The following is a 13,822-nucleotide window of genomic DNA, read 5'->3' as shown; positions in this document are numbered from 1 at the left end:
CCACTGAGCCATCTCACCAGCCCGGGTTCTCCATTTCTTGTGCCCTTGCTACATCTCCATTGACGTGGCAGGGTCTGACACCTAGCTGATGTCACATATGTGTACTGTCTGTGTGTGGTTTGAATGAGACAGGCATGTGTTCTCTACAGGTGCTGGATAAGACACGTGTGGGTCAGACCAGGTGAGCTGCCTCTATGGAGTCAGTGTGTGCCTTCTTTGCCTGAGAAATTCTAGTGTTCAGTGAGGCAGGGGATGAAAAAGGCTGAGGCTAAGCATACACACATGCACCCTGCCACTATTAGTTCCTATCAACTTGACATATGTGGGAAGAAGGAATCTTAACTGAGGAATTGCCTCTATCAGATTGGCCTGTGCGTTCATTGGGCACAGCTCTGGGACATTTTCTTGATTTCTGATTGGTGTGGGAAGACCCAGCCCACTATGGGTGGTGTACCATTCCTGAGCTGATGGTTCTGGTCTATATAAGAAAGGAAGGAAGGCTGGCCTGGGGTGGTCCATATGATTAATGTCAGCACTTGGGAGGCAGAGGCAGCCAGCCAGATCTCAGAGTTCGAGGCCAGCCTGGTCTACATAGCCAGTTCCAGGACACCCAGAGCTACAAAGAGAAACCTTGTCTAGAAACACACACACACACACACACACACACACACACACGAAAGAGAGAGAGAGAGAGAGAGAAAGGAAGAAAGAAAGAGAGAGAGAGAGAAAGGAAGAAAGAAAGAGAGAGAGAGAGAGAAAAGAAAAGAAAAGAAAAGGAAAGAAAGAAAGAAAGAAAGAAAGGAAGAAAGGAAGGAAGGTAGACCATGAACCTGGGAGCAAGGAGTCTCTGCTTCAGTTCCTGCCTCCTGGTTCCTGCCCTGCCCTTCCTCAATGACTGCCTACAAACTGGAAGATGCAATAAGCCTTTTCCTCAGTGAGTTGCTTTTGGTCAGTGTTTTGTTGCAGTAATAGAGACCAAACTAGGACAAACGCCTTCCCAGAATGGCTAGCCTCATTTTTCAGATCCTCTGGGCTACAGCATGGTCATACTGTTACAACCAGTTAGAGACCAAGCTGGGAGATGTAACATTTGGGTAGATAGCCATGTGTATAGCAGAGACGCCAACGTCCTATTGCTAACAAAGGGAGGAGAGTGGGTGTCAGTATAATTTGATGTGTAGCGATTTAAATCAGTGAGTACTTAGTGCTCACTCTGTGTTGCGGCTTTAAAAATATTCACATCGCCACCAGAACTTCTTTAGAAGGTCCTTTATTGTGTGTGTGTGTGTGTGAGAGAGAGAGAGAGAGAGAGAGAGAGAGAGAGAGCATGAATGTTGGCACACACCTGCCATGGTATGCAGAGTGCATGAGAACGTTTTCAGGCGTTGCTCTTGCCCCCATCCTGGTGTATATAGAGACAGGGTCTCTGTTGGACTAGCTAGTCCACAGCCTCTGGGAGGAAAACACCTCTCGTGTCTTTGCCGGGTTCCATTTCTCCACAGGAGCTCAGGGACTGTAGATGCTTATGCTGCATCGTCAACTTTGAGATGAGTTTCGAGATTTGAGCTCAGGCCCTCAACCATTTGGAGCAAGCTCTTCTGCCCACCGAGCCGTGGCTCTAGCCTTTAGCATCTCCTGATAGTACACAAGTCACTAACTAATGGTAAGACTAGTTTTAGATTGTTTCATTGTTTCATTCAATACAAGTTTTACAAACTTTGAAACAGTGTTTCCCTCTTGCTTGAATGGCAGCCCTTAGACAGTAATCATGACTTGTTAAAACAGGGTGGAGTTGGCCCAAGCCTTGCATCCCAGCATTCCCGAGACAGAGGCCGGCAGATCTGAGTGCCAGGCTAGCATCCTCTACAGGAGATCCAGGACAGCCAGGGCTACACAAAGAAAGCCTGTTTTGAAAACAAACAAACAAACAAACAAACAAACAAAAATGGGTGGAGACGGATGAAATTTGAGGCCCCTGAGGTGAGGGGCCCCTGCTTCTTTGTGAGAGCCTCAGCATAGAGCATGATTCTTCATCCTGTGTCAGATTGGCTGGTTAATGAGACAATCTTAGGTAACAGCCCCATCGAAATGTCAGGAAGAAGGAAATGAGCTCACAGATTTTGTTTGTTTGTTTAAATCTGAAGAAAATGTGTAGAAATTTGAATAAACTTAAAAAACAAATCCCCAGCCGGGCGTGGTGGCACATGCCTTTAATCCCAGCTCAGGCAGAGGCAGGTGGATCTCTGAGTTCAAGGCCAGCCTTGTCTACAAAGTGAGTTCCAGGACCGCCAGGGCTATACAGAGAAACCCTGTCTCAAGAAAAAAAAACAAAAACAAAAAACAACAACAAAAAAAACCCAAATCCCCTTTAAAATGATCTTCAGCATCGTCAGGCTTTGGTGAGTTTTGAAGTTCGTCACATGATTTACAAACCAAGGATGCCATCACTCACCTTTCTCCCTTGATTTTTTTTTTTTTTGAGGGGGGGTGCGTTTGTGTGAGGAAACTCAGTCCCCTCCCCCACTGTCCACTCCCCTCCCACCTCTGCTACCAACCAACACCCTTCTGTCTATCCCTGATGGATCTCCTCACCAGCTTTCTCCCTGTTGTTGGGTCAGGGGAGGGTTTCACTCTGCTCAGTAGCCGACCTTTCTGTGGTATCTGTACTGTTGTGTGAAGACCCACCCAGGAGCGGTTGGTTTGAAACAAAAACAGTCATCTATTTTGCTCACAGCTATGGGGTTTGCCTCAGCTCAGCCAGGCCTTCCCAATCTCTTAGATTCTCTTTGAGGCTGGCTGCCTGCAAGACAAGCCTGGGGCTTTCATGTGACAAAGGCCTGGGAAGCTTCACACAGCTGGGACTCCCGAGCTGTCCCTTCACACGATCTCTCCACAGGGTGACCTCAGGAGAGCAGGACTCCCACAGAGGTGGAGGCGCTTGGCCTCCAGGGCGGTGCTTCTGGAGACCATCAGTAGCTAAGTGTGCCCTTTTCTGGTACCCCTCAGCTCCTTACCACTTACCCCTTGTTGTTTGTGGGACAGTCACAAAGACTGCAGGGGTGAAGGGGAGGGGCCATGGGTCCACCCTCCTTCCTAGGAGCATCAAAGAATTTGCAGACCTATTTTAAAACCTCTGCCTGGCTCTTCCTCTGTTCTTTGTTCAAATTAGACCAGTCGGTACTGGAGTCATCTAGTTCCTTTTGCTGTGCCACCTAACTCTGGGGACAGTGCTATGTATGTGCCTTTGCTTTATTTAAAAAAAAAAAAATTCCTCCATGCTTTAAAATCCCGCTAAGGCAGATGCAGGATCTCAGCAGTCAGGAAGCTGAAGCAAGAGACCTGTGAGTTTGGGACCAGCCTGGGTTGCATATCAAGATGTGTGTTAAATTTAAAAAAAAAAAAAAGTTAGGCATGGTGACACATCCATAAGACTGAGATAGGAAGATGCTAAATTGGAGGTCAGCATAAAGTACACACTGAGATCCTGTCTCAAGAAAATAGTCAAGCAAAATGACTATATTTCATGAAAACATAATGACGGGGCTGGTGAGTGGCTCAGTGGGTAAAGGCTGTGACGGCCTCATTTCCATCCCAGGACCCATATAATGGACAAGAACCAATTTCTCCAAGTTGACTTCTGACCTTCACATGTGTGCTGTGGCACATACATGCCACCCCCCCCCCCCGTACACGTATGTGTACACCCACAACATAAAGTAAAAATAAGTTAAATAAAAACCAATAGGTACCTATGTATTTTTGGAGGCAGGCACCGTGTGATATTTCGCCGTCGCCGGCATAGCCATCCAGCTCAAAACGTAATTTCTTTGTGTTGAGGTCATTCAAAGCCTTATTAGCTGTTTTTTTTCCACAGTTTTTAATAAATTTAATTCTCTTCACTACTTCCAGTTTCTAGTCCGCATTATTATATTTGGCTCAAGTCTTGTAGAGCTCCGAATCACCTCTTTTTTAACCACTGTTAAGAATCCACTGAATTTAATGCTGGGCGTGGTGGTGCACGCCTTTAATCTCAGCACTTGGTAGGCAGAGGCAGGTGGATTTCTGAGTTTGAGGCTAACCTGGTCCACAAAGTGATTTCCAGGACAGCCAGGGCTTTACAGAGAAACCCTGTCTCGAAAAACCAAAAAAAAAAAATCCACTGAATTTATTAATCCACTCCCTGACACTGAGAACTCTGTGCACCTGTCACCTTTTAATTTGTCATCCCTGGTTCTCAGTCTGTGCCCTTCTTCGTCATTCCCTCACCACTCAGGACACCCAGAACATCTTCTGTCTTCCAGTTGTCCCTTCCTCTGGTATCTGGCACCTCAGTGTGGCTTTCTAAAACTTGATGACCAGTCTTGCTGTCTGACACCGTTGGTCCCAATCCCCGAACACAACACATTCCAATCTCCTTATGATTTGGTTCTAGGAGAATCTGATCTCAGTTCTCACCATTTCCCACCAAGGCTCAATATGGTGTTGCCACATGGGACGTCTCATCATGCTTCCTGTTTCTCTGTAAGCTGCTGCTGCCTCTGCTTTCTAAAGTATATGCATGTGTACTGAGAGTGTATCTGTGTTTGTGCGCACTGTTTATAATGTGTTCTTGTTTAAAAGTACTTCTGGGAATGCAACTATGTTCACCACTATGCCACCAACACACCACACAACCCTTTCTTTGTCTTGTCTGTCACGTCATTTCTTACTGTGTAGGTGGGAGCTACTGGCGATTTCATAGCACATTAATATCTCCGTCATCTGCAAATAGCAACATTGTGGTAAGTGGAGTGAGAAGCTTTCGTTATTTGAAACGATCCCTGTAATTAGACTCACTGTGGGATGGAGTTTGAATTTGGTCATTATTGCAAGTCAAAGGTTTTAAGTCCGGTAGCTTGTTTCACTTTTAGGTAAAGACACATAGATACGTATTCTTAATGCAGTGTGTAGTGTGTCTGGGTGTGCAAGCACTTGTGTGTTTTCACTGTTAAGTGCCCTTAACGTAGTGTGTGTGCGTTTGTGATATTTTTATTTATTCATGTGTTTTTGGGAGGGGGAGCCTGTGTATCCCCTCTTGGCTTTCTGGCTTCTTCCGATGGCTTTCCCGCATCATCTGCTTGCATCATCTTCTCCCTGCGTCATCTTCTGCCCATGTCATCTTCTGCATGTTGGGATCCAGTTGCTCACATCCCTGCTTGGCTTGCCTTTTGCAGCTCATCTCTCGGATGTCACAGCTTTGCTCTACAGCCTTTGATTTTTTCCCCCTTTTTTAAAATCAGGCACATGTAACTAATTTGTTGGCTTTCTTTGTTATTCTATTCTCTAAGATTCTTTGAGGCTCTCTATATAACTTAATGCCTTTGAACACGTAAACAGTAATTAACTTATGAAGGGGCTGGCATTTTGCACTGTGATTTATGATGCTTCTTAGTTTCACAGGCCTGTCTTCCTTCCTCCCTCCTACCCTCCCTCCCTCCTCTCCTTCATTGTATACAACAACTTTATTGAGGTATAATTCACGTCCCATAACATCCACCCTTTAAAAGTATGTCATCCAGGGCTGTGGAGATGGCTGAGCAGTTAATACCATTCACCAGCACCCAGATGGCATCTCAACCCTTTGTAACTCCAGTTCTGGTGGGTCTCACGCCCTCATCTCACCTCCCTTGGGCACCGCACAGATGCTGTGCATATGCAGGGGAACTCTCATACACACAAAAGTAGCTAACAACTTCAAAGAGCATGTCACAGAATAGGGTTAGGCCTGTTTACAGCATTGTGTAATGTTACCCCTCCATCTGAAAACATTTTAGAGCATTCTTATCACCCCTAAAAGGAATTTCTTACTCATTAGCACTCATCTCTCCTACCAATGTCTCTCCTGTGTTGTGTTTCTATAGCTTGAGTCTCCCTCCGGTTTCTTCATATTCTTAGTACACTTATCATCTAGTCAGATGCTAATTTGGATTATATTAGAGTTCGACAGAGCAACTGAACTGTGAACTCTGTGTGTGTGTGTGTGTGTGTGTGTGAGTGTGTGTGTGTGTGTGTAAGGCCAGACAGACATGAGAGATCTTACATCTTAAAGAGTTGGCACCATGGTTGTAGAGACTTGGCAGACTTGGCAGGTCTGAAGTCGGCAGAGTAGGCTGGCAGGCTGGAGACTCAGAAAAGAGTTGCGTTGGTCTGCTGGCCAAGTTTACCAGTCTCCTGGAAAGACCGGTGCTTTTTTTCCAGTCAGGTATATTCACCTGACAGGATGACGCTCGCCCACAGTTTGGAGGCTGTTGGGTTTTGTTGGTTGCTTTGTTTTGAGATGAGGGCCCTGTCTCTTGTCTAGGCTGGCCTTAAGCTGCCAGCGCTCTCTCGAGCCAGCCTTCTGAGTAATGAGAATTACTCACGTATAAACCACTGCGCCTGGCCTGGAGTGCAGTTTGTTTTCCTTCGTCAACTAACTTAAATATTAATCTCATATTAAAAATGTGTCCCGTCACCTTGGCACCACGCCTAGCCAGACTTGACACATAAAATCAGCCACCACACAGATACTTATTCAGAGCTAGTTTAAAATAGAAGAAAGTTGGAAGCCGTAATGGCCCGGAGGATGCCTTTGGGCCCTCACCCCTCCAGGAAGAAGCTTCAACCATAGACCAGCTTCATCCCTTTCTGTAAGCTATCTGTTAGATGCACTGTTTACATTTGGATTGCCTCCCGTGTCAGATAAGCTGCCACAGTCAGTCAGAGACTAACCTAACCAGACACTTCCAGGTGTGCCTACTGACTGGTCTCCTAGGTGATTTCAGGTCCCGTCAAATTGACACACACTAGCCATATTAGCTGGAAATACTTGGCTTCAGGATACCACAGTCAAGGTTTGCCTCTGACCGTCACTGACCTGCCCTCAGCTTTCTTTCACAGTTCATGTTCTTTATCCTTGGGGCCCCAGGACTTCCTTTCCATCTAAAGTATTGTCTTTATGACAGGCCATGCAGATGGATAATCTCAGTTGTTCCCTACAGTAGACCATCTTGGGACGCCTAGCTGGCCTTAGCTTGTTATACACAGGCCAGCGCAATCCAATCATGTCAGTATTCACTATGTCAATGAAATGAAGCACTCCCCCAGGCCATCTCCCAGAAAATGGCAACACTGAAACAAATGTCATTTGACCAAGACTCAGCTCCTATTTCACCTGTAGTAACATTTACAAACCCTTTCCTAAGCTTTTATCTTGGGTGTGTGTGTATTATGCACATATGCGTGCAAACGCACTCGTGTATACTATGATGTGGAGGCCAGAAGCCAATATTGGATGTCTTTCCCAGTTGCTCTCAATCTCATTTTTTGAGACAGGGTCTCTCACAGAAGCCACCGCTCACCGATTTGCCTAGGCTAGAGCCAGTGAGCTCGGACCTGTCTCTGCCTCGCGCCCCTCCCCCCCCATCCCCCAGAACTAGGATTGGAGCGGAATTAGAGCCATGGTGCCCAGCTGTTTTATGTAGCAGTCTCTCCAGCTCCCTCATTTGTGTTTTTAATCACCATTCCAATCACTCCCCACCCCACTCCCCAGGAACAGCTGTCTTAGAAAGCAGATGTTTTCACCTTCACACCTTTGGTCAGAATCTCACCAGGGGCCACTTGTCTTGGAGTTAGCCCCTGGCTGGTCTTTCTTTCTCTCTTTACCGTGAGTGACCGCTGCTTGCACACACTCCCTGGTGCTGGTGAACCGCCCAGCTCTGTCATTGCTCGGCTCTGATGGAGCTTTGTATCACTTCTTTCCTTTCTCTCGGGGACACACAGAGTCCCTTAAAGATTGCAGTCTATATTTAGCTTAACAAACGGTGGAGGGAGTAGTAGTTGAGTGTGGGCTGTTTTCTACCAGTGCTCCCCTTAGAGGTGTGAACTTAGCAGGAGGCTCTCAGACCCTAGAAGATAAGAGCTGCTCTGCCAGAGTGGGGAGCTTCCTCCTTTCCTTGCCTCCCCCCTCTCTTTCTTCCTCCTTCCTCCCCTTCCCTTATTCTTACCTTAAAGTACTTTTGTAGAAATTCATGATTTAGGGCCAGGGAGGTGACTCAGATGCTAAGGGCACTTGCTGTCAAGCCCCAGGATTTGAGTTGGATGCTCCGAACCTAAATAGTGGAAGGAGAGAAAGTTCCTCTCTGACTACTACACTACACCACAGCAAGGCCATGGCAAGCATATGACTTGACCCCCCAATACATACATAATACATACATACATACATACATGTAAAAAACAAAAACAAAAACTCGACAACCTGTACAGAATGGGGTGTTATCCCGTCCTAAGTTTTAAGCTGTCTGGACATTCTCTTGTGACTGTCACTGTGGCAGGCGTTAGGACAGGGAACAGGTCATCTTGGGTTGCCTTCCGAGACAACCTAAGTCTCTTCCTGCAGAGCTTGTTTGCATGTAGCTCGATTCAGTTACTTCATAGGAAGAGAGGAGCAGGTTTAAAATACACTGCTTTCTGGGAGATTTTGGGTTGCATCTCAGCATGGAGGAAAAGCTACACAAAGGCGCTGGCTTTGGCATTGAAGGCTTCAAGCAAGCTCAGCTCTCTTGCCCACTCTTGCTGCTTCAAAGGCGGGCGGACGGAAATGTAGGGCATTGTTAATGGTCAGTATTCATCTGACTGAGTAAAACGTTAGCAAGACTCGAATGTTTTTCAAGTCAGTATCATCACGGGCAGGATTTATCTAAGCAACAAGTGATTATTGAGCCATGGGAGTAGGGAGATGTGTCTGTGTCCGGAAACGGCCACCCTTGGCTGTTCTGGGAGCTTCTGCTCCATCAGGTGGACAAGTGTAGACCTTGGATATAGAGTGCAAAGTCAGGTCACGGAGTGCATTGCAGGTATCGGTTAGCTTGAGTAGGGTGATAGCATCTGCAGTGGTCTGGATGCAGGGAAGGGCCATTACACAGGCAGGCTCTCTGGAAATTGGTTCTCACTGGAAAGCTGGGGTGGCCAGAGTAAGGAAGAGAGGTCATGTATTTCCTCGGGTATGTGGGACATGAAGCCAACAGGGTGTTGAGCATGGGTTTGAGCCAGAGAAGATGCCGGCAGCGACTGAAGTAGCAGCAGATGCTGGGCAGAGTGATCAGATTTGGGAAAGATGGTAATTTAAGAAGGAGTGTGTGTCTGGGGAACTCGGCCTTTGGCCTTAGCAGTTGGAAGAACCACACTAGTGTTTTTGAAGGCACCACATTAGGGACAGGCAAAGATTTCCGTATATTAGGAGTTGAGTTTAGGATGGTTTAGGTGGGTCCAAATGGATAGCTGATAGTTTGTGAGGCTGGGCGTTAGATGAGAGGTAGGCCTTGGTCAAAGATACCAGCTCTGTACTGGCATAGCCAGATTCAAATGTAAATCCTCCAGGATTTGTCACAGAGGGGTAATGTCAGTGGGCAGGAGGTTGGGGACTGACCTTGGGTTATTCTGTCAATCAGAGTTGGAGAAGAAACAAAGGAAGGACACCTGGGGAGCTGAAAGACACCAGGAGGGGCTGGTCCTAGCACTGCTGGAGGGCACTCCAGAGGCGGAGGCTGCAGGATGGGAACATAGCCAGATCCTCGAGTCACAGAACAAGAAGAAATCTAGGATACCATGTGACATGTGGCAATCCAAGTGAAGAAAGTATTTTTTAAATATGGCGAGAAACATGGTGCCTTTGAGTGTACTGGAGTCTCACCTCCGGGTTTCATGAACTGTGGAGGCCTTTGGGAACAGTGACTCCTGGGGAGTGCAGGTCACTCCTGGGGAGTGCAGGTGGGGTGGGGGAAAGAGACCTAGAAGGGAAGACAGTGGAATTCTAACAGAGACCACTGGAGGGCTTTTATCATAAAGAGACATCGGAGGGCTTTTTAAAACAATCATAAATGGAGACAAAAATGTTGAAGCAGCTGAGGGACTTCCCCCCTGCTCCCTTATGGCTAGGGAATGTTAGACACCTCAGGCTTGCAAATGCGCATGACCCCCTCCTTATAAAGGAAGGAAGAAAGGAGAGTTTTGTCACCTTGAAGCGGGCCCTCCTCAGCTTTAAATGGTACCTGGGAGGTGTTTGTGTTGGCTTGGGAGTTGTGACTTTGGGATTTGTGTTTCTCCTCCAGTTGGCTTGCTTAGACTCATTGTGTATCACGATAGATTTTTATCTTTCGAATTTCTGGTAAATGGCGATTATTAGGAAGTTGAACCAATTGTGTGTGGAAAATGCAAGACATTTGACTGGGAATGTGTTTCTCAAGGCCCATTGTTTCCCACAGAACCGGAAACCGCTGGCTTCTTGCTGCATGGGTGAGGATAAAGTTATTTTGCGAACACAGTGCTCTTTTTTTTTTTTTTAACTAACATTTTCATACTGTGATCAAAAGGAATTGCTTTCTGAAAACAACAGTTTAATAGGACATGAAGACTTTGATTTTAAGTAGGGGTTTATTGGAAGTCCTTAAAAGAACCCAGTTTCTTCCCATGTCATCTTGTGTTCTTCTAATTGCAGAGGTAGTTTGCACCATTAGCTTGGGAAGAAAACTATCTTAAGAAAGTCAGAAATATATATTTAGTTTAGTTTGTTTGTTTCCTTTTGCTTTTGTTTGTTTTTGAGACAGGGTCTCACTGCCTGTCCTGGAACTCACTCTGTAGACCAGGTTGGCCTTGAACCTCCAACTCACAGAGATCTGCCCTCATCTCTCCTTGAATGGTGGGATTAAAGGCACACACCACCACCCCCGGTTGTATTTTGTTTTTGATAACTTTAAAATATAATAGTTGTAACTAGCCAGAAGGGAGATGAGTGCGTAGTCCATTAATGGAGTTTTGTTGCTCGATTTTGACCCCTGAATGGTGTAGTGGTGTGAATATTCACAGAGCACCTATGTGTCACCAGCACAAGGAACATATCCCCTAGTGAGGATTGCTCAGTTCATGCTCACCTGTCCTCCCCCAACCCCCATCGCCACCCCGTGTAACAAAGCTTTCCTTGAATAGGTAAATACTAGCAGCTTGTGTCAGCTAGTGATAACAGTTCCAGGACAAAAGCCAAGTAGAAATCCAGTGTGAGATAGCAGCCCAGTTCACACCAACTGTGCCTCTGGAACCCTTTTCTCATCCGTTGATTGGGAGGTCACCACCTCCTTCCAGTTGTGTGGGAAATGCACCGAACAGAGCATCTGGCATGATGCCCACAGGCAAGTGAGGGATGCAGGTCCCCCTCTTTTGTCTGAATCACCCAAATCTTAAAGGCAGTGCCAGTAACACACATGTCAGTTATGGCGCACTTCAGCCGAGTCCTTGAGTGATTTGAAGATCTTGACAAAAAGCAAAATAACATGTATAAACCGTGAATACGTTGTCCTTGGTGAAATAAACTAGGCCGCCCAGAGGGCGGGTAGCTGTGATTCCAATTGCATGAGGAACCCCGAGTCATCACTTCATTGTGACAGTAAGGCTGTAAAAGGCCAGGGCAGGGTGATGGGGCATCGCTGTGTACTGAGTTTTGCAACACCAGGAGGGTTCTGGACACAGATGGTGGTGGTGGCTGGGTAGCAGTGAGATGGCAAAGGACCATGTTAAATGTCCTTATGGATGCACATCAGTACACATACACATTATACACACACACACACACACACACACACACACACACACACACACGACTCTGTTACATCCCCTTTCTTCCTTTTCCATATTTATGATTGAATCCACAACCCACCATCAAGTAGTAGGTGTCCATTCTGACATCCCGTGTCTGTGAGATTCCCCTAAAATTAAAAGTCCCCTCAGGGATTCTTTTCCCTTCGAAGAGGTGTCAAACCGCAGACTGTCTTTGTTGAGCTGAGTGCAGCCTGGCTGGAAAAGGCATTTTCTATTGTTCTGTCGATAGAGAAAATATTTCTTGGGTTCTCATTGTGTTCTGGGAACAAAGACACAGAACTGCTGAGTGACACCTGCCAGCTATTGTTCAAAGTTTCCTCCAAACAGTACCCGGGATACTTTCACAGCCCTGGAAAATCTTTATGAAATAGCCTTTGAAAGCATCATTCTCATTTGGCAGTTGAGAAGCCCGAGGCTCTTGAGTGGGGTAAGTGGCTTTCTACTTTAAAAACATTTTTTAGAAGTGTTTCAGTTCACAGACACAAAGGCAGGACATTCCAGATAGCCGAAAGCACCCAGCAGATGTAGGCGTGGGAGTGTGGGGGATGCAACTGTATGGAGCAGAGTCTAGAGGACATTAGGGGACTATGGTGGTAGTTTTGTCTCTACTCTTACAGTCTTGACTCCTGGGACACTGAGTTCCCAGCTGCTTGGTAGGCATCGACGACAGAACTGTGCCCTAGCAAGCCACGCTCGAGAGACAGTCAAGTCCCCAAAGAGAGGGCAGAGGCCCAGTGGGATTCCCACTGTTCTGTTCTGGTCAAGTGGAAGAACACTTTCTATTTTAGTGCTATAGGGCTTGGGAGCCACAGGTGATGATGGAGTTGAGTGACAAGCTGAGTGAGAAGAAGGGCAGGCTGCTGAGGTGGCTCAACAGGTAAGGTACTTGCTGCTGAGCCTGATACCCGACCTGGGTTACACCTTGGGGCCGATATGATGGAGGGAAAGAGCATCTCCCTCAACACCCTGTTTTAGACACACCAGAAGAGGGCATCAGATCCCATTACAGATGGTTGTGAGCCACCATGTGGTTACTGGGAATTGAACTCAGGACCTCTGGAAGAGCAGTCAGTATTCTTAACCCCTGAGCCATCTCTCCAGCCCAGGAATATTTTTTTTAAAGGGAGACTTGGAGATGTGTGGTTCTGGAAGGAGGTGAGGTGGGTGGAGCAGAGGTGAGTGTTCACGGGTGAGGGAGACTGTCCTTCAGTTCCCTGCGCTTCTTTCTCTTTGTGGCAAAAAACAAAATCAAAAACAAACAAACAAACAAACCGGTCACTTGAATACATAGGTGAGATGCAGGTTAGCTTTGAAAAAGGAGGATTAGAGTCAGTGTGTAAAATGTCTGGGCGCTGAAGTGCCTGGGAAGGGGGAGTGGTCTGGTTGAACTTGGAGAGTTGACATTGAGCAACTGCTTCTGGGTGAAGACCTGGGGTGTCATCGAGATGAAGAGGATGCAGTTGGTATGGAGACGTGACAAGCCAAGTGTCCTCAGAGGGTCAAGCTCCCCTTAGAAGAATAGTAATGTGCTAGTCCTTTGAAAGCAAGATTTACTTATGTTTGTTTTATGTGTATGGGTAGTTTTACCCTCATATATGTCTGTGTACCACGTGCTTATGCTACCAGTGAGCCCAGAAGAGGCACTTGTATTCTCTAGACTGAGTTGTTAGCGGCCATGTGTTTGCTAGGAATTGAACTTAGGTCTTCTGCAAGAGCAGGTGGTACTCTTGACTACTGAGCCATCATGTCCAGTCCCTGTATGTAGTCTCTTAGAAACATAGCATGCGTAGCTAGGCATAGCTATGTAGTTCTTTAGAGGTGACAATAGGAGGATTTAGGGGTTAAACGTTAATCCCAGCTACATACATAATGAAATTGAGGCCCATCTAGGGTGAGTGACTTCCTGACTTTAAAGCAACATGAAACAGACAAAAACTGACTCTTATATCTTCCATAACTGCAGATGTTTTCTTATACAATATTACTGTGTGATACACTGACAGCTGAATGATTACATAGAATACTTATTAAAGGGTTGGGGAGGTGGCGCAGAGGATAAAGTGCTTGCCAACCACAGGTTGGACCTCAGCACCCAACATCAAAGCAGGGCAGATGTGTGGCCCCCTGTGATCCCAGTACCTGGGAGACAAAG

General features: G+C 46.5%; 1 protein-coding gene across 6 annotated transcripts in view; it reads left to right on the top strand.

Annotated features, from left to right (window-relative positions):
* The window catches only part of Fryl (FRY like transcription coactivator), a 236,509-nt gene that overhangs the window by 16,786 nt on the left and 205,901 nt on the right, over positions 1-13,822 (top strand). Inside the window, exon 1 of one of the 6 annotated variants that reach the window (XM_011240773.2) lies at positions 12,079-12,097. The exons of the other annotated variants lie outside the window; for them this stretch is intronic. The gene's annotated coding sequence lies outside the window, so the exon portion shown is untranslated. Of the gene's footprint in view, positions 1-12,078; positions 12,098-13,822 lie in introns of those variants that run through there. 6 annotated transcript variants of the gene reach the window in all.

This window comes from Mus musculus, chromosome 5, assembly GCF_000001635.26.
Source record: "Mus musculus strain C57BL/6J chromosome 5, GRCm38.p6 C57BL/6J".
Classification (NCBI taxonomy): Eukaryota; Metazoa; Chordata; class Mammalia; order Rodentia; family Muridae; genus Mus; species Mus musculus.
This window is presented reverse-complemented; position numbering and strand designations above follow the sequence as displayed.